At 37.2% G+C, this 16793-nt stretch overlaps 1 non-coding gene across 1 annotated transcript; it reads right to left on the bottom strand.

Annotated features, from left to right (window-relative positions):
- Positions 1 to 16111: 16111 nt before the first annotated feature.
- LOC131247439 (small nucleolar RNA R71) lies at positions 16112 to 16218 on the bottom strand. Its single transcript, XR_009171736.1, has one exon. It is a non-coding gene; the product is annotated as a small nucleolar RNA R71 (small nucleolar RNA).
- Positions 16219 to 16793: the final 575 nt, after the last annotated feature.

A 16793-nucleotide genomic window follows, 5' to 3' on the forward strand; every position in this document is an offset into this window, starting at 1 on the left:
GAAAACCGGGGCATTACACGACCTCTCTTCCTTGGCCATTAAGGAGCTCATGGCTCATGACCGGTGTTGGCCGACCTCGTGTCCCGCAGAGATATCCGAGATGACCTCTTCTCTTTAGCCAGTCCATTTTTACCCATAACAGTATGCCCCCTACTTTCGAGTTCACACAGTGGGCTTGGCAAGTAAGTTGGTTTTGGTGAAGTCAGACATTTTAGCCGAGTATGAGCATTGGGGTGAGCTCTTGAGCTCCTCCTTTTATTAGGGGAACTCTGCTTTTGTCAAACTGATGGGTTAGCTGTGATGACCCCTTCATGAGGGACCGAGCAGTTTACTTAGGAGGATTCTTTTCTCTTGCACTAAGAGATCCTTATTGTTGATCGTGCAATCTGAGTGGCGTTACTAATTAGTGGTCCGACCTCTTCTTTAAGGGTCAGACGATTGGTGAGGACTGTTTTTCCCTTACACTAAGAGAAGTCCTTAGTAGTTCGTGTAGCTCGAATTGTAAAAAAGAAATTTTCTTCCCGATATGGGGAAGCTCTTCCATAGTAGAATTCATGGTAAAGGACTTTTACCCCCGCACTAAGGGAAGTCCTCATAGTCAATTTTTCAGCTCGGATAGTCAAAATTTTGAAAGAAGTTTTCTTCCTCTGACCTGGGGAAGTTCTTTTATTGTAGAAATGGTCAAATAGTAGAAAGCACGACGGTAGTGTCGTGAGCACCTTTTTCCCTTTTAGAAAGGAAGGTCACCCTTGTTGATAAGTCGGTCAATCAATGCACATTTGGTTGGAGGACCTCTTGAGTCCCCGGGAGTAGTAGATCTTCAAGTAGCTCAGTCGTCAGGTTTCCTCGCTCAGCTCAGCTTCTTTCAGTAATTGTCCTCTTTCTTTCTTTTAGCCTTAACGGAAGAGTGATCCCATTTTTCCCTTCACTTCCTATCATTAATTGAGTTATTTTCTCTTCAAGCAACTCCTTGTGAACTAAAGAGCTCGATTAAGTAGGTCGGCGATGGTAGTCGGGGGGTTCTTACCAATAGAGAAGACGAACTTTTCTTGTTTGAGATCGGCCACCATGGCGGTTAGAGCCTTCTGGTTGGAATAATCATTGCCTGGATAGATTCGGCATTGAAACAGATGAGGTAGTCTCTTAAGAGCTCATCCTCCCTCTGCTTGATTGTGAGTAGATGAACTGATGGATTTTGTAAGTGCTACAACGATTAAGCACACTTTAGTTGTCAAATTTCATATAGCCAAAACAACTTGATGATAGATGTTCAAGACCGGTCCATAATCAAGAGAATATCAAGCTCAAGATCAAGAAAAGATCAAGCTTAAGATCAAGAGAAGATTAAGTTCAAGACCAGTACATTCTCAAGGGAAGATCAAGCTAAAGATCAACTGATGTTCAAAAATAAGATCAAGCTAAAAAATCAAGATGAAGTTCGTAACTGAGTTCAAGTCAAAGAAGTTCAAATATTTGATGTATCCCAAGTAGTATAAATTCCTAGAAAGACTTTAGGACTAAGTGCTTTTAAAAATGTTTAAAATTGGGTTTCTATGCTTATTTTTATTGGATGTCAACTAGCCTAACTTTTGGTTTGACTAACCTAAGATTTCTCGGCCAATCCAAGTTCAAAATCGAAGCAAAAACCAATTTTGGTTACAAATTTGACTAGTTGAATTTTTGGTTCGACCAGTCGGAGCTTGTCCTTCAACCAGCCCGAGAAACTTCGGTTCTAAGTCTAGCAACTTCACCATTTCGAATTTTGAAAAATTCGACCAGTTGAAGACCAAATTCAACTGGTCGAACAGAGCTCTTCAACCAGTCGAACTGGTCCTCGGGCCAGTCAAAATTTGGGTAGATCTTATCTCGGGCGATCCAAAGTCCGTTGAACTGAATCCGGTCTGCTTGGGCTAGTTTAAGATTCAACTTTTTTGCCTATAAATTGAGTTCCTCTCTCAATCTGAAATATCTAAGTTAATTATCAAAATCCTTTTGCAAGAGAGAGAGAGAGAGAGGCTCAAGTTATTAGCAAGCTATTCAACGGTATTTATAATTTAATTTATGTAGCTTTTTTCAATTCTCTTAATCTCATATCTTTCCATTCTGATATAAAGAGAGTAAACTATACTCTTCTTTTGAGATTTAAGAGAATTGATTCAAGTAGCCATCGGTTTGAACTTAATTAAAATCAATAGAACCCTGGACCCTTTCTATCTGACTGAACAAGGAACAATCTACATTCAAGAAAATGGTTCTTCGGCTACAAGCTTCAGATATGTCTTCTACGGTGAAGATAAGTATACCTTCTAATTTTTATTTGGTTTTTATGAGATAGCCTGAAAAATCTCAATGTAGGTTTTTATGAGATAGCCTGAAAATCTCAGTGAGGGGTTTAATTGTGATAGCCCGTGAAAATCACAAAATTTGTATCAGGTTTTAAGGTAACCCCAGGAAAACCTTTTTCATAGTGAAAGTTAAAATTACGTGGAGAGTAATTTTGGGAGTGGAGTAGGTGTTGATGTTTTAAAGCAGTTTTTAAAGCACCGAACCACTATAATCCTTTGTGTTATATGGTGAATGGTTGTATTTAATTTTCAGTTAAAGTGGTGAATGTTGTAATATTTTATTTTTATTTACTCTTACAAAGTTCAAGGTTTTATTTTAAAGAAATTTGTGAAATAAGGTTGTACTGCCTAAAACTTTAGGTGAAGGTTGTCCTACAAATTATTTGGAATCAACGTTTCAATACTTAAGCAATTAAGATTTCTGATTTATTTACATATTCAGCACTTATTTCGATTATTTGGCACAGTCCTATTCACCCCCCCCCCCCCAAGGACATCTTAAGCTCTCCTTTTCATGTGGTATCAGAGAGGGTTACTCTTTATTTTTTTAGGATTTACCTCCACGAGGTAGATCTAGAGCTTTATTATGTCAAATTTCGACAGCTTGTCTATTACCAGGCCACCTCCTTTTGATGGCTCTAATTATTGATAATGGAAAGCTAGGATGAGGATCTTCCTCAAATCCTTAGATAAAAGTGTGTGGCAAGCCACTGTGTCTAAGTGGATCCCTCCTATAATGGAAGTAACAGCCGATGATGAAACCATATCAATGAAAGAAAACGCATTTTCTTTTTAGACTATGGTTCAGAAAAGTGAAGGCAGTGTAAATGCAAAGGCCTTAAATGCAATAACTTGCGCTCTATCGCCTGATGAATTCAAAAGAATTATTTCACGTGATAAAGCTAAGCAAGCATGGAACATTCTCGAAATGAAACATGAAGGAACCACTATTGTCAAGAAATCAAAAATTCAAATCCTTACAACCAAATTTGAGGAGATTTGTATGGAAGAAAATGAGTCTTTTATGGACTTTTATATGAAACTGAATGACATAATGAATTCCATGTGGGGTCTTGGAGATAGAATCCCTGAAAGCAAGGTTTGCGCAAAAATACTGTGATCACTACCTGATAGGTTCAATTCAAAGGTAACTGTTATATAGGAGTTAAGGGATACAGATGTTATGAAAGTTGAAGAGTTAGTTGGTTCTCTTCAAACTTATGAGCTGAATTTCAAAGCTCCTAAAGTTAATCCATTGCTCTTAAATATTCTAAATCTAATTCAAAAGAAAGCAATGGTAATTCTGATTTTAAAGAAAATGAAGATGATATGACAATTTTAGCAAAGAAATGTTATAAAATTTTCAAAAACAAGAAAAGAATGTATTTTGAAAAACCATCTGATAAAAGAAAAGGAAAATCAAATTCTTGAAAATGTAAGACAAAAGACAATCAAGTTTTCAACTGTCATGAATATGGGCACTTGGCTAATAAATGTCCTAAAAAGGATAAATCTAAAAGCAAGGGCATGATTTCTACCTGGGATGAATCATTTGATTCTAAAACTACTGAATTTGATGAATCAGATCAAGAACATGCAAATGAGTTAAAAGCCTTTATAACAATAGGCAGAGTTACTTCTTCAGATAGTTGTGATATGTCTAATTATGAAACTTTAAGAAGTGACCCTGAAAATGAAGATGATCTTCAAGATGCCTATAATGCCCTATACAAAGAGAGTTGTAAAATTACCGTCAAGTTAAAAATTCAAAAACAAAATTATGCTAAACTAAAAGTAGAACTTGAAAAAGCAATTTTAGAAAAATCTCATTTTTCCAATTGTTTTGAAAAAATAAAATTAGATTTAAATTTTAAATCTTTTGAATTGCAAAAACTTAAAACAGAAAATGAGAAACTAAAACTTGAAGTTTCTTCCCTTTAGAGTTCAAAGGACACTTGGAAATATGTCATTGGTGAGCAAAAGCTTGAAAAATTGTTAACCACATTGAGGCGATGTGGTGAGAAGTCTGGTCTAGGTTATATTAAAAATAACACTTTAAAAACCAATGATTCTACTCCTATCTTTGTAAGAGGAGAATCCTCAAACTCTAAAGGAAAGACTTTAAGAGATGTAAATCATAATGATTTCCAAAACTTAAAAGCTTCTCAAGTCTCTAAAATAAACAATAATGTCATCAACTATAAACACTAAAGTAATAATAAACCACCACTAGCTAAAAAAATTATGGACTTGCTTAAAGAGCATTTGAAATGTAACTCAGATAAGACAGGAGTTTATAGAAAAAGGAGAAATCCTAACTTCCAAATAAAGAGAAAATTAAGAGATACTCCTAAACCTAGAATCGTAATGAAATGGGTTCCAAAGGTTAAGTGTCTTGTTGCCCACACAGCTTTCAAAGCCATTAACCACTCAAGATGGTACCTGGATAGTGGATGTTTAAGACACATGACAGATGACAAGATGATATTCACAAATATCAACGAAGTTAATGGCGGCTCATTCACTTTCGGAGATGGACGCAACTGCAAAATAATTAGCCAAGGTAATGTACAACTTCCTAACTTGCCTCTATTTGAAAATGTACTTTATGTTGAAGGATTAAAACATAATTTTTTAAACATATCTCAGATCTGTGATAATAAGCACAGTGTGAAATTTTCAGATCACGGATATGGAATTATAGATGAAAAAGGTAGTGTAATATTAAATGGTTACAGGACATTAGAAAATTGTTATATAATTGATAACTCTTGCTCAATAAATCATTCATGTTACACGGTCCAAACAAACTAGACTTAACTATGACATAAACATCTTGGACATGTAAACTATAGAGATCTATATAAATTGAGCAAAAGAGATCACTTACGTGGCTTACCCAAGCTGAAAAAGATAGAAAAAGTCTGTGGCGCATGTCAAATTAGTAAGCAGATTAGAAGTAGTCACAAGAAAGTGAACTCCTTAGCCACGGCTGAACCTCTAGAACTTATCCACATAGATTTAGCCGGACCAACTAAAATGGAGAGTAGAGGCGAAAAGAAGTATTATCTAGTCATAGTTGATGACTACACCAGATATACGTGGATAACCTTTTTAAGAGAAAAATCAAATACTCTTGATGAAGTCAGAATTTTTTTTTAAACATATCCAGACTGAAAAAGAGATATCCACAGTAAAAATTAGAAGTGATCATGGTACTGAATTTGAAAATAGTAATTTTGAGAAGTAATGCAATGATTATGGTATATCGCATGAATTCTCTGCTCCAAAAACACCTCAACAAAATGGAATTGTGAAAGAAAAAATAGAATTCTATAAGAAATGGCTAGTGTAATGCTAAATAGCATGAATCTACCAAAAAATTTATGGGTTGAAGCTGTTAGTACTGCATGTTATATTATAAATCGTTTTTATATTAGAAAAGCTAAAAACAAAACAACTTATGAATTATGGTTTAATAGAAATCCGTAGTCAAATATTTTCAAACTTTTTGAAGCAAACGTTTCATAACGTGACTGAGAAAATTTGGAAAATTCGAAGCTAAGAGCGATGAGGGAATATTTTTGGGTTATGCTCTAAATAGCCGGGCATACCAAGTTCTTAACAAAAGAACTGGGGTGATTCAAGAATCTATAAATGTTGTGATAGATGATCAATAGATCACACCTAGTCCCAATAAGATGATGATGATGTTAATGTGATTAATATACCTGACTCATCATCTAAATCAGTTAATACTGAGATAAGATTAGTCAAAGACCATCCGACTAATCAAATACTTGGTAACCCTCGCACTAGGATTCAAACAAGAAAACAATTACAAAGCATATGCAATTATTTCTGCTTCACTTTTCAAATTGAACCGACCAATATAAATAAAGCACTTACTGATGAAAGTTGGATAAATTGCATGTAAAAAGAATTAAATCAATTTATTAGAAATGATGTATGGTATTTAGTTTCCAGACCTACTGATAAGCATTTGATTGGAACCAAATGGATTTTTAAGAATAAAACTAATGAAATGGGTAATATTATAAAAAATAAGGCACGACTAGTTGTACAAGGGTACACTCAAATAGAAGGTATTGATTACGATGAAACCTTTACACCAGTTGTGTGCCTTGAATCTATAAGATTATTTATTTTGATTTCATGTCATAAAAAATTTAAAATTTATCAAATGGATGTTAAAAGTGCGTTTTTAAATGGTGATTTGCATGAGGAAGTATATGTTGAACAAACAAAGGATTTTGAAGATCCCAAATTTTCAAATCATGTGTACTGTCTTTAAAAGGGTCTTTATGATTTGAAACAAGCTCCTAGAGCATGGTATGAAAAATTGACTAAATTTTTACTTAGTCATAATTTTGTTATGGGTACTGTCGATAAAACCTTATTCGTCAAGAAACATAATGATCATATTCTGATAATTCAGATCTATGTTGATGATATCATTTATAGATCTACGTACACTAACTTATCTATTGAGTTTACAGATCTAATGAAATTCAAGTTTGAAATGAGTATGGTCGGCGAACTAAACTATTTCCTTGGATTACAACTTAAACAACTTGAAGATAGAATGTTTATCCTATAGACCAAATATGCAATGAACCTTGTAAAAAGGTTTGGTTTTGAGAATAGAAAAAATTTCGATACTTCAATGAGTACGACTCTTAAACTCTCAAAAGATGAATCAGGTAAAAGTTTTGACTCTCTTCTATACCGAAGCATGATTGGTAGTTTTCTATGCTTAACTGCTAGTAGACCCGATATTGCTTTTAATGTTGGAATATGTGCTAGGTATCAATCTAATCCTAAAGAATCACATTTAATTACGGTTAAACGGATAATCAGATATGTCACAACTTCTACGAACTTAGGACTATGGTATCCTCATGATACATCTATACAAATTGCCAGATATACTGATGCAGACTAGGTATGAAATATTGATGATAGAAAGTCTACCAGTGGTGGATGTTTCTACATAGGAAACTTCTTAGTATCTTGGCTGCAAGAAACAAAATTTAGTATCTTTCTCTACAGCTGAAGCTGAATATATTGCAGCAGGAAATGCTTGTACTCAGCTAGCTTAGATGAAAAGAATGCTAGCTGATTATGGAATTATGCAAGATACAATGACTTTCTATTGTGATAATTCAAGCGTAATCAATATCTCCAAAAATCCAATCTAACATTCCCATACGAAATATATCGATATACAATACCATTATATTCGAGAATTGGTTGAAGACAAGTCGATCATGCTTGAATACATTCAAACTGAGAAGCAACTTACAAACATATTGACTAAGCCACTTGATAGAACTAGATTTTCTAACTTAAAGCATGATATTGGTTTGTGCATTGTTAAATAATTATCTTGTTTCTTTTTATGCATTTTTTGTTTATTTTTGTTAAATGCATAAAATGATATTAAAATAAAACTTAAAATAAATTAGTCAAAAAATCAAAATTTTGTGAATTTTTGACTAGTCGAGTACATACTTGGGCTAGTCGAATTCTTCGACTAGTCAAGTATATACTCGGGCTAGTCGACGAATGCGCACTTTCACCTAAAAAGGGGGAAATTTCCCATTTTCTTTTCACTTTACATCTTCTTCCTCGACTACCCGGTGCCCCATTCGACTAACCCATCATCCATTATTGCTAGTAAGTGTTTTTCTTTCAATTTTCTTCTAATATTTGGTAATCTATTGCTAGAAAATCTCTTTTGGGTATTGTATTCATCATTTAAAACCCTATTTGGGGTGGGTTTTTCTTCAAAATCTGATCTACTCTTTCCTTTAGCATTTTCTTTGATTTTTATCTTGTGCAAACCGATATGGAGTTTCGATGCAAGAAAACAACAACGAAAAATCATGCTAGCTCTTCATCTAGATCTACTCCTATTGGTGTGAGAACCCTACGAGCCTCGGAAGAGGATTCAAAGCAAGTTCAGGATTTCCGCACTAAAGATATTATCATAGAAAGATCGGTAAATTTAGACCATATTGCTTCTTTTGGTATAGTTCCCATTCTCTCAGAAGTCATTTGGGAACGCATTTTGGGATGGGGTGGAACGGCTTACTGCTCCATTGTGTAAGGAATGTATGCATCAATCTGTGATGTCTCCCTTGATAACTTGACATTCCTGATTAAATTTGTTGAAGGGACATTCCAAGTTATACCGTGTGTTATTTCGGCGTTGATGGAAATCAATGTTACAGAAGATGACATACCTATAACCACATTAACTGAAAAAATGTCCAATACTGAAAAACAAGTGATAACCTATAAGTTATGTTGCTTATGTCGCTTTAATGCAGAATGGCGGTCAGGTAATGCCCTCCCTGCAAACCAAATGCTCTCCAAATATAAAGTTTTGCATTGAATTTTCACTTCCAATGTCCATCCTCAATCCAGGAATAAGACTGATCTTACTCCCTTCATAGTTAGATTCTTTCATTCTATTGTGTCAGGTATATGTGTCTGTCTACCATCTTTAATTTGCTACATCATTATTCAGTATCACTTGCATCCCAAGCACGGTTCTATTCCATTTGCATATCTTATGACTTGCCTTGCATTGCATTATAATGTTCAAATTCCATCGGCCGAGGCACCGGAATCCGAACTCCCATTCAATAATGCCAATATGAATAAGATGAACCTGAAACCTCTTCCTGGTCAAAATGATGAAGAGAAGGAAGCACAACCACATGCAGACACAACCATGGAAGACATTTTCAATAAGTTAGAAGAGTCAAATGATCCAGATGATTCCAACTACCAGCCCTTCCAGGTTTATGAGTGACTTAAATCATTGGAGGAGAAGGTTGAAGCGTTACATGTATCACAGGAATCTTTGGTTCAAACCCAAAAGTCTTCAATGAAGTACATGAAGAAGTACTTACATCGCATCAGCCGGAGTTTGAATCAACTTGGCCCATCGATGCCTGCTCCTTTCTCTGGGTTGGATTGAGATTGATTATCTTTCTGTTTAAACTTATTTTACTAGTTTTGTAACTTTAACTTTACTCTTGTGTTGGTACTTGGATGATTTCCCTTTACACTTCCTTCCTTTACCATTTTAAATTCTAAATTTCGTATGCTTTCCTTTCATATGCTTTCCTGACTTTAGCTATTTCATATGCTTACATCTACATACTTCTTGGATATCTATTTATGCTTACTTGATATTTATCTCATTCTTCCTTTGTCAACTTGTAACAAAAAGGAGGAGAGTTACCATGATTGATAATGATTTATAATGTTAAGTAGTGAGAATGTTGGAGGAATGCATGAATGCTATGGAAAATGTTATAATGATATGTTTGTGTGTGTGTGTGTGTGTGTGTGTGTGTGTGTGTGTGGGATGCTATGTTTCACAGTACAGGGGAAGTGCTATTTGAGCGGGAGTAGTACCATTTAGCTTACAAGAAGCTCTTACTACAAGATTTCTTGGGATTACAAGACTTCAGTATTGTCATATCTATAATGATAATTGTTTTGTCACGAAATTGACAAAAGGGGAGATTGTAAGTGCTACAATGATTAAGCACACTTTATTTGTCAAATTTCGTATAGCCAAGACAACTTGACTATAGATCTTCAAGACTGGTCCATAATCGAGAGAAGATCAAGGTCAAGATCAAGAAAAGATCAAGCAGAAGATTAAGCTCAAGATCAGTACATTCTCAAGAGAAGATCAAGTTAAAGATCAACTAATGTTCAAGAATAAGATCAAGCTCAAAAATCAAGATGAAGTCTGTAACCTAGTTCAAGTAAAAGAATTTCATATATTTGATATATCTCAGGTAGTATACAACTCTAGAAAGACCTTATGACTAGGTGCTTTAAAAAATGTTTAAAATTGGGTTTTTATGCTTATTTTGTTGGGATGTCAACCTGCCTAACTTTTGGTTCGACTAGCCTAAGCATTCTCAGCCAGTCCAAGTTCAAACTTGAAATAAAAATCAATTTTGGTTGCAAATTCGACTAGTCGAATTTTTAGTTCAACCAGTCAGAGCTTGTCCTTCGACCGGCCCAAGAAACTTTGACTCCAAGTCCAGCAACTTCACTATTTCGGATTTTAAGAAATTCGACTAGTCGAAGACCAAATTCGACTAGTTGAACAGAGCTCTTTGACCAATCGAACTGGTCCTCGGGCCAGTCAACTTTTGGACAGATCTTATCCCGCACGATCCAAAGTCCGTTGAACTGAATCCAGTCTGTTCAGGCTAGTCGAAGATTCAACTTCTTTGCCAATAAATTGAGTTCCTCTCTTAATCCGAAATATCTAAGTTAATTATCAAAATCCTTCTGCAAGAGAGATACAAGGTCAAGTCATTAGCAAGCTATTGCTCGGTATTTATAATTTAATTTATATAGCTTTTTTCAATTCCCTTAATCTCAGATCTTTCCATTCTAATTCTAAAGAGTAAAAACTATACTCTTCTTTTGATATTTAAGAGAATTGATTCAAGTAGCCATCGGTTTGAACTTAAATAAAATCAATAGAACCCTGGACCCTTTCTATCTGACTGAACAAGGAACAATCTACATTCAAGAAAGCGGTTCTTCAGCTACAAGCTTTTGATACGTCTTCTACGGTGAAGATAAGTATACCTTCTAATCTTTATTTGTTTTTTCTGAGATAGCCTAGAAAATATCAACGTAGGTTTTGTCTGAGATAACCTGAAAATCTCAGTGAGGGGTTTGATTGTGATACCCCGTGAAAATCACAAGAATTATATCAGGTTTTAAGGTAACCCTGAGAAAACCTTTTTCATAGTGAAATTCAAAATTACGTGGAGAGTAATTTTGGGAGTGGAGTATGTGTGGTTGTTTTAAAGAAGTTTTAAAGCACCGAACCACTATAATCCTTTGTGTTATATGGTGAATGCCTTTACTTTTTTATGTGGTGAATGGTTGTATTTAATTTTCAGTTAAAGTGGTGAATGTTGTAATATTTTATTTTTATTTACTCTTGCAAAGTTTGAGTTTTGATTTTAAAGAAATTTGTAAAAAAAGTTGTCATGCCTAAAACTTTAGGTGATGGTTGTCCTACTAATTATTTGGAATCAACGTTTGAATACTTAAGCAATTGAAATCTTTGATTTATTTGCATATTCTGCACTTATTTTAATTATTTAGCATAGCCCTATTCACCCCCCCCCCCCCCCCCTCTAGGACATCTTAAGCTCTCCTTTCAGGTTTCTTTTGTCACTTCCACCGATGAACTGTATGAGGAATGCTTTGCTGAGTTGCAAGACGGAACTGATGGACCTGGTCTTAAGCCGCTTGAACCACTACCAAGAAGCTCCTAATAAGGCCAGGGAGAATGCTCGGCACATCTTGGGGGCCAAGCTGCCATGAAGCTCCATCCAAGCTCTAAAAGACTCGAGGTGCTTAGTCGGGTCTGTGGTTCCAGAATAGGGGGTCATCTGTGACATCCGGAACCTAGGTAGACGCAGAAATGCCATAATGTCAATGATGAATGGTGGTTCAGTTTCTCCTAACATGGCCTTTACTGAGGTCGGCACTCGGGCACGATGGACTTGTCTGATGTTGTTGATCTACCCTCAAAGTTTCTTAAGCTCTGCCTCCCAAGGGCCCTTGTTCTCGGCCATTGCTTCAGGGGCTTTTCCACAGCTCTTCTTATTTAACACGGGATGCAGTTTGGAGTCTGCGAATGTGGCTACCCCCGAAGTATGGGAAAGAGCCTGGGCTGAGAGCTTAGGAGGTTACTTGTTTCTCTACGAATTGACCTGTGCTTGAGGTGATGTGGCGGTATCACCCTCCTCTACATTGAGACCGGGGGGTGGACTCTGTCTCTCCAAGAGTTGCGTGAGTTGATCCATGCTTTTATTCAGGGCTTCGACTCAGTTCTCCAAGGAGACTAATCGACCACCCCGAGTGTGAGATCGAGGAGTGGTCACTGCGGGAGTAGAGTTGGCCCACTGTTGGTAGGGTTGGGCACCCTGCTCGGTTGATGATTCAGGAAGAGCTGGGATGGCTGCAGCAATGACAGCTCGAGCTTTCTTCTTTACTTCCACCATTGTAGTTTTCTGGAAAAGCAGGAATGGCTTTGATGTCATTCCCACAAACGACATCAAAATGTTGATGCAAGATCTGGACTACCCTCTCCTGACCTCCGAGCACCTGCAAAAGAGAAGAACAAAGGAGACCCTGGATAGAGTAGGGGACCCTCTAATACCAAAGTCAAGCTAGGAATCTGGGTCTAGTCGTGTTGAAAGGTTTAGGGCAAGAGATTCTATGTACCTTTCACTGTATCTTGTTGAGGGTCAAATATTGCATATTAGACCCCAGTTATTACTTGGATCTACAAGCATCATAATTCCGTTTAATGGCTGATTTAATCATGTTTGTGATGCAGGGCGTATTTACGAGCACGGACTGGAAAGGATGCTAAAAGCATGGATTTAAAGCTCAGGCATCACCAAGACATTGGACGGGGCCCCATGGGACCACGATCGAGGATTTATACGTCAGAGATCAGAGAAAGTCCAGCCACTCATCTTAAACAAGCCTAAAAGACGTCCAGAATACAAGATCATAGGGTTCCCACCATCTGATCAGTTCGAAACTTCATACGTGGCCTGAGGACCAAAAAATAACTGTACACATCAAATTTCAGCCAGTGGATCCCTCTGGAAGTGGCCCAATGCTCAGATTAGCCCATAAACCATTGATTTTGGGCCCACCTGAGATCTGGATATGCTTAAAATTTGGTCTCAACCCATTATCTGAGGAGACAAGACGGATGAACGGAGTGAATTTCCTGGATCCATCATCATGGACTCCAAACGAGTTGGACGTGCATATAGTGCACACGCACATGAGCTGCACCGAACCAATCGGTCTGGTCAACCCGATGCTGACCCGTCTTCTTCTTCCGCAGTAATAGCGGACGGACACTGTCCGTCCATTTTTCAACAGTGGGCCCCACTCGCTCTCCAGATGTTAAATCCGGACCGATCATTCACTCCAGAGTATAAGCGTAACCATCGCCTAGGAGGCGAAATTCCAGAAGACAATGGAGAGATGATTTCAGCAATCCAAACGTAAGATGAACGGTGGAAGAAAAACATCTGTGGACCACGCCAAAACTCGACAAAAATCAGCCCATTCTGATCGAAAAATCTAGAGAAATCTGATGGACGGGGTAAATTTCATCAGAAACATTGCCACGGGTCCCACCGAACACATCAGCGCGTCCGCGTAAGCCTTACGCGCGTCCAGGAAAATCGGAAGTTGCGGGAAGTTGCGGGCCACCGTCCGTGAACGGATCAGCGATCCAAACCATCCATTTGATCGTACAAGGGGTGCTTGCACTCACCACGCTGGCAGATTTCAAAGGGGGGAAGACTCCTCCTCTCAAACTGAGTCCAAATGCAATCAGCTAAGCGTTTCCTGGCGCAGAAGCAGAGTTCCACGAGAAATCTGCCATGAATGATTTCGCAATCCAGCCAGGCCTCTCCTGCCGGGCCCCTGGCACCTATAAAGAGAGAGAAGAAAGAGGGAGAGGGGGATCGATCAACCGGGGATCCAAATCTTGGGCGAGTGGAGCTGTGAGCAAGGAAGAAAAAGAGAAGATTTTGGCTGCTGAACGTGGGGCTGGAGGCAGCCGTGGAGCAGACTAAGAGGCTAGAGAGTTTCTTCTTCTTTTTATTATAATTTGTTTATTTTTTTTTAGAGATCCAGCTCATCCATGTCTGGCTAAACCTCTTAGCTAGGGCTAAGAGGTGAAGCCTGTAGCGAGATGGGAGATTCTACTTGGTGCCTTTAATTTAAAATTCATAAACTGAATTTGATTTAGTTGATTATTAAAGGAATATTTTTCTTAGTCTTTAATGGTCTGTTGTGACTGAAATTACAATGGGTTTGCAATGGCTTTGAGTATTTCTTTCCCCTTTTTATGTTTATGAAGTCAGGAAGCCCTGTTGTTCATCATTGTCCCATGGGCATGGTAGGATGACAGTACCCTTCCTGATCTTCATACATTGTTGGTTGGTTGGTAATTAGTTTAATTCTGTTGTTTACTTTGTCTCCTGGGCATGGTTTGGTGATGGAATCCATTCTAATTCATATACCTTTCACCTCTTGAAAACTATATCAAAGGAAGTCTAGTTAATTTCCATGATTTCTGAAGCAGGTATAAGATCTCCCTGATCTCTACAAGTGGATCCTCTGAATCCCTAGTTTTCTTCCTCTGAATTCCTTAAGTTTTAGAAAATTATTCCACAATTATTCCTTAAATTCTATTGGATTTAGATTACATCTTTTTGCTAGTTCTATATCTAGTTAGTTTCAGATCACGTACAAGTTTCAGTCCCTGTGGATTCAACCTCGGTCTTACCGAGTTTATTACTACATCACAACCCTATACTTGGGGAGTGAACAAGTTTTTGGCGCCGTTGCCGGGGACTGACGGCTACGTTTTTCTGAAACTAATTAGTTCTAGAATTAGGTTAAGATTAAGATTTTACTTACTTTAGGATAAAAGTTTTTATTTCATTTTATTTTATTTTTAGAAACTATTATTTTATTTTTAAAAACTAACCTGTTTTCCTGTTTTGTAGGATCCTGACATAAGTTCTTAAATTGGTAATTCCTTCCTAATTTCTCTACTTTTTCCACTTTTAAAATTAGGGTTTAAATTTTAGAAATCTTCTAATTCTGGAATTTTCCTATCTGTAGGAAATAGTTTATTTTTAGAAACTAGGTTATTTCTTTCCCCTTTTAGGAATTAACTTTCTATTTTTGTCTTGTAGTAACTTTCTAATTCTAACTCTTTTAGAATCTAATTTTGTTTCCTAATTTTCTACTCATAAAATTTTTGTTTAGAAACTAACTTTCCTATTGTGTAGGCCTTTAAGATAGAAATTTCTAATTCGGTAAGTTCTTTCTCTCTACTTTCTATTTTTCATATCTCTTTTTAATTTACTTTCTAGCTTAAGACTTTCTTCCTTTTTAAGGATTTTCTAATTCTAGACATTCTCTTTAGAACTGACTTGTTTGTTTTCTTTTGCAGGTCCTTAACTTAGGGGTTTCAATTTGGTAATTTCTTTCCAACTCTCTCTCTCCTTCTTTCTAGATTTTCTTTCCTTTCTTAGGATTAGGCTTTGAATTTGACTGAGGGCTGCAAGTGTTTCATGCCCAAGTGGGCCCGTGACAACACTCGACATCTCTTGACTGAAGGAGGATTGGTTGAGGGGTTGACTATCCATCGCAGGACTAGACACCACTCGAAATCCCCTGAGTTAATTGAAGTTATGGCTGAAGACCAACCTCCTCTACTTCCACCCAGGGTGGAGGATACCCAAGATGAGAATGAGGTGCATCAGGCACCCCCGCCTCGTACTTTACGAGATTATCTACAACCGGCGGGAGTGAGTACGCCCTCATGCATGATTTTCCCTGAAAACACAGGACAAATGGACATCAAGCCAGGAGTTATCCAACTCCTTCCCAAATTCCATGGACTTGAATCAGAAAGTCCATATTTACATTTGAAAGAGTTCGATGAGATTATAGCTACATTATGTTTTCCTAATGTATCTGAGGATACAATTAGGCTGAAACTCTTTCCTTTTTCCTTAAAAGAGAAAGCTAAGACGTGGTTACATTCACTACGTCCTAGATCCATTGGCACATGGAACGACATGCAGAGGGAATTCATAAAAAAATTCTTCCCACATCGTAAAACGATTACCCTCAGAAAAGCAATCATGAACTTTGCCCAAAAGGAAGATGAAACATTCTTCCAATGTTGGGAAAGGTTCAAAGATTTGGTCAGTTCATGCCCACAACACGGATTTGAAACGTGGCGCATTACAAATTTTTTCTATGATGGACTGACATCTTCCATGCGCCAAATGGTCGAGACAATGTGTAATGAAGAGTTCATTAATAAAGATGTTGACGAGGTATGGGATTACCTCAATAGTCTTGCTGAAAAAACACAATCATGGGACTATTACCCAAAGTCGAACACCACATCTAGGCCGACTCAATTAAAGGAGAAAGGTGGATTATATCTCTTGAAAGAAGAGGATGATCTCAAGGGTAAAGTGACTACGCTCATAAGGAAAGTTGAGGCCATGGAAGGAAAGAAGGATAAGGTTAATGAAATTGTTTGCGGCATCTGTGATTGCAACATTCACACAACTGAAAACTGTCCTACAATACCTGCCTTTCGAATGAACAAGCCAATGCCGTAAACAACTATCAAAGACCTTTTACTGGACCTAACTCCAATACGTACAATCCTGGTTGGAAAAATCATCCAAACTTTAGTTGGAGGAATGGACAAACGGCTACTCCTCAAGGTTTCTTCAATCAAAATCCAAATCAAGTGAAACCTCAAGAGGAACCGGTTCAAAATTTCATACA

The sequence above is a fragment of the Magnolia sinica genome, chromosome 5 (assembly GCF_029962835.1).
Source record: "Magnolia sinica isolate HGM2019 chromosome 5, MsV1, whole genome shotgun sequence".
Classification (NCBI taxonomy): Eukaryota; Viridiplantae; Streptophyta; class Magnoliopsida; order Magnoliales; family Magnoliaceae; genus Magnolia; species Magnolia sinica.